Here is a 5,000-nt window from a genome sequence, read left to right on the forward strand (position 1 = left end):
CCTCAAACGGTCCAACGCGAGTCAGCAGAGAAAAAACAATGAAAAGAAAGCAAAACCAAATGACACTATTTCAGTGTTTCAGTCCGCCTGCTGCTTGTCCTGTGAATACTGCAGACAGACACTACAGCTGGAGCTAACGTTAACGCTTCAGAAAGCACGCATGTGTGTGTGTGTATACCCAATAGAATAAACTAGACTACAGCACTGACTCAAACCCAGGACGCTCTGTATCTGAAGCCCGAACCCTAACCAAGCGGTTTTTCTGCCTAAACCCCAACACGACACTGAGAAAGTCCACCTCGTCTCATCCTGACATCTTTCGGCTTCGGTTTCAGATGCGAAAAAGGTGCGAGCAAACCGCGGCGTTCGGTGACCTGGGACTGAGAACGTGTCGGAGGAGGTGTGTGTGTGTGTGTGTGTGTGTGTGTGTGTGTGTGTGTGTGTGTTGAGGTGTCGAGCGGCTGGTCGGCAGGCAGAGCGAGCGCCTGGAGGAACAAACTGAGGAGCAGAAGAGCCCAACAACATGTGAGGGAGTTCTCTACATGAAGGAGACGCCTCCAGAGGGCAAGAACGCAGCGTGGTGGTCCGCCCACGCTCAGCAACACACACACACACACACACACACACACACTGACACACACACAGCACTGTGTTATCTAACCATTCACTTCTATAGCAAAACACCTCCCGAAATAACACCTAGCACATAAACCAGCACCAACAAACAGGATTATGACAACATAAAAAAAAAAAAAAGAAATCATATCACTCTCAAACTGGAACCAGTCTGATGCTATCAGTCAATCAATCAATCAAACAATCAATCAATCATCCCTCCTGTGGTGAAGTTCAGCTTAACTGACAACAGCAAAAAATAGAGGAGACCTTCAAGTCATGTACCACACACACACACACACACACGCACACACACACACACACACACACACACACTACTCTTACTCAGATTGCTAAATGTGTCCTCAGTGTTTGAGGAACAGATATTAATAAACTGAAGCTGACAGACAAACAGACGAGGCTGATTCGCTTCAGGCTGCTCCGCCTTTCAGATTCTACCATCAATACTGACCAATCACAAATGAGTCCCTGTTTCTTTCATTACAGGAGTCGAATCCAGACAAAACACAAACCTCAGTGTTTTTAGGTGTTTTCAGTCCAGGTGACGTTCTGCTGCCTCGTTCCCTTCACAGATGTTTTACCTTCACTGCTCGGCCTGCAGTGGAAGCAGCTGGGACAAATAAACCAGGAGACCCTACCAGCACCCTGTCCCTCACGCTCAGACTGTCTCTGTCGCCCTCTATAAAAACTACATGCAGGACAATCATGGACCACCTGCACCTCCACCTCCACCTCCACCTGCACCTCCACCTCCACCTCCACCTGCACCTGCACCTGCACCTCCACCTCCACCTCCACCTGCACCTGCACCTGCACCTCCACCTCCACCTCCACCTGCACCTGCACCTCCACCTGCACCTGCACCTCCACCTCCACCTCCACCTGCACCTGCACCTGCACCTCCACCTCCACCTGCACCTGCACCTCCACCTCCACCTGCACCTGCACCTCCACCTCCACCTGCACCTCCACCTGCACCTGGACCTCCACCTGCACCTCCACCTGCACCTGCACCTCCACCTGCACCTGCACCTGCACCTGCACCTCCACCTCCACCTCCACCTGCACCTCCACCTCCACCTGCAGCAGCTTCTCTGAGCTCCATCCTAAATAGGGTTGGGACCCGTTTGGATTTTAACGATTCCGATTCCTTAACGATTCCCTCTTAACGATTCCGGTTCCTACCGGTTCCGATAACGGTTCCAAATATATACATTTTTGTATTATTTTTATGACACCATTATACTTAAAATAAACAAGTAATAAACAACAGGCTGCGGCCAGCTTGAATGGACTGACTTGACTGTTGCTGCTGGTCTTACTCTTATCGGAACTTTCTATAGTAAAATGTAACATCATATTAATGAACGATTAATTTAGAGCCAATTTAACAGCAGTTGAGTAAGTTGTAACTAAGTACAGACAGGGGGATAGTGTTAGTGTAATGTAGTGTTAGTGTATGTTTATGAGTTGTAGAACATAATAAATTATCTTGAAGGAGTAGATGTTTACCAGTAAGCTTGACTCCAATAATTTAACAATATGTTAAATTATTATTTGTTTTAAAAATGTAAATTACTTATCAAACAGACCTAACAAATCAACTACCAGTGAATGAGCAGTAGTATGCATGTGATAACATAGATGGAATGTGAAAAGCCGAAGTGATACCTCTTCTCTGAATAGACAAGCTAAGCCAGTGTGCTGCTGTTAGCCAGTGAAAATAGAGCAGAGTGGCACCTCTTCACTTTGTTTCACAATCTATGTCAGTGCGCTGCTGTAGCCTGGAAAGTTTCTCTGCCTTTTGGACTCGTACGGTGCCGGTGCAGCTGTTTTTCTAATTAATGGGGTTAAGGTCGGGCTCTGTGCGGGCCGCTCAACTTCTTCCACCCCAAACTCAGCCGACCACGCCTTTATGGAGCTGCTCTGTGCACTGGAGCATATATGTATTTATATGTGGGTGTAGACACACACACACACACACACACACACACACACACACACAGACTAGAGAATAAAAGATGGCATTTTTGCTGCTGCATTGATTTAAAAAAAAAAAAAAGAGGACTGCCAGTGAAATGTCGACTACATCTTTTCTCTTGTGCCGTCTTTATCTCTCAAGATCAGTTTTTTTTTTCTCGCTTCTGTGTTTTGTGTCTTTTGTTTTCCTGTTTTAACTTTATCTTGGTTTTGCCTTCATTTTGTTTTTCTCTTGTTTGTCCTTTGGTTGGTATTTTGCTTTCTGATTTTTCTGTTTTGCTGTGCCCGTCAATGCACTTTGTAAACTCTGCTTTTTAAAGGTGCTATAAAAATAAAGATGATCATTATTATTATTATTATTATTATTATTATTATTAAACTGCAGTGACAAACAGGGAGGTGATGAGAGAGTGACAGAATGTGAAGTGGAGGAGAAAAGCTGGAGGGAAGAGCCGATGATGTGCAGATAGACAGGTCACCTACCCTACAGGCACACACACACACACACACACACACACACACACACACACACACACATGCGTACATTATACTGTATCCGCACATGCACACACACATGCAGTCACGTGTACATGCTCGTGTACACTGACATGTCTGAGGGACCATCCTGGTGATTCTGAATGATTGACAGGTTTAAAACCGTCACCTCACATTTTCCACGTCAACAAACCGTCCATCAGATCCTGCAGGAGCGACAGATTTCACAACGTAGGACCAAAATGTGAGTTTGTGGTTGAAGCAGCCGCCTTATAATGTTCTGCTTCTCAACACTCAGAAACCACACAGCTGATGATTGGCTGTGGAAGCAGGGATGAGGATGTTGGCCTGTTTTCTGTTGGGAAGGCAGGTGGCAGCAGGGCAATGATTTTTTCCCCTAGGATGGCGACGGCCTCAGAGCAAACTAGCCCCCAGCCCGAAAACATTACTGAATTTTTTCCTGCTTCCTCTCTTGCATCAAACCTCGTCCCTGCAGCTGCTGCATTTCGCCTCGGCCTCGGTCCAGGAAGAGAACGTGCTGAAAGCGGCTCGTCTCACCTGCCATGTCGGCGTCTGTCGTTCTCTCGCTGACACAACGAGACCCGATCAAGACCCGTGGTGGCGTTCATGGGAAATTCATTCATTTTGTCCTTTTGTCCACAGGGTGTCGCCAAAATCAACACAAAACAAAAGTTCGTTGTGGCAGCTCATTGTAACCCTGCCCACTGTGCCCTTCACACGTCTCTGTCCCATACAGTGAATGTGCTGAGCAGAAAGGGATTACAGTAAAAAAAAAAAAAAAAAAAAACCTCCAGTAAAGAACAATAAAGATCCTGGGAATCATGGGAAATTCAGTTTTTCCATTCTGGAAAACAATACTGCTTTTGTCCACAGGGTGTCGCCAAAATCAAGGCAAAATGAAAGTTCCAGGTAGTTGCTTTAAGGGCCGTCGCTATTTGTCTCGTTTTGCACACAAATCCTTGAGGAATCGACCCGCCGTGTAACCCGACACGGCTGCTGAGCCGGCGGTGCTCCGGTGCAGCGCCGCGTCAGCAAGCCGCCCCGGAGCTCCGGCTCAGATCACGACCACAGATACAGAAAACCAGACAGGGCTTCCTGCTCCAGGCTTCCTGCTCCAGGCTTCCTGCTCCAGGCTTCCTGCTCGAGGCTTCGTGATCGAGGCTTTGAGCTCGAGGCTTTGAGCTCGAGGCTTCCTGCTCCAGGCTTCGTGCTCCAGGCTTCGTGCTCCAGGCTTCCTGCTCCAGGCTTCGTGCTCTCGCTGGCCGGTGAGCGGTCAGTTCGGCTCTTGTGGACCGGAAGCTGCACCTCCTTTGAAACAACACACGAATCTACACCAGAATCAGACACCTACTTGGTGTCTGATTTTTCAGAAAATACAAACTCATTCGACGGCGTAGCGATGTTATTACCACGAGGAAAGACGATCAAGAAGTAATTTTCTATCTTCAAATCGAGGCTAAAGACACATTTTTATTCACTGGCCTTCTTGGTCGGGCTAACTTTTTAATTTGTCCATAACTCTGTAGGTGTCCTTTGTTGTTTATTGTTGATTTATGTATTGTTATTAATGTTCTCTGTGCAGCACGTTGGTCAACCTGAGCTCTGTTTAAATCTGCTCTGTGAATTCATTTTACTTTACTTAGTAAATTTTCTCACAGACTTCATCTCAGTCTGGCGGTTATGTTTTTGATATTTTGCATGAACGTACAGCACTTTTGTACAAATAACCAAAACACAGAAACTCTGTGCGTCAAAACAGATCATTTTATCAACACAGCGAGTCTGCAGGGTGCTCACTTCAGTTTTAGTGTAATGTCCCTTTAAAAGCATGCAGTGTGCAGCGTGTTCTCTGGAAAAGATCCCAGCTA

The 5,000-nt window shown here is 46.6% G+C and overlaps 1 protein-coding gene across 1 annotated transcript in view; it reads right to left on the reverse strand.

Moving 5' to 3' along the window:
- The window catches only part of rap1gap2b (RAP1 GTPase activating protein 2b), a 51,195-nt gene that overhangs the window by 33,005 nt on the left and 13,190 nt on the right, over positions 1–5,000 (reverse strand). The gene's annotated exons all lie outside the window — the stretch shown is intronic.

Source organism: Myripristis murdjan, chromosome 14 (genome assembly GCF_902150065.1).
Source record: "Myripristis murdjan chromosome 14, fMyrMur1.1, whole genome shotgun sequence".
NCBI classification, from domain to species: Eukaryota; Metazoa; Chordata; class Actinopteri; order Holocentriformes; family Holocentridae; genus Myripristis; species Myripristis murdjan.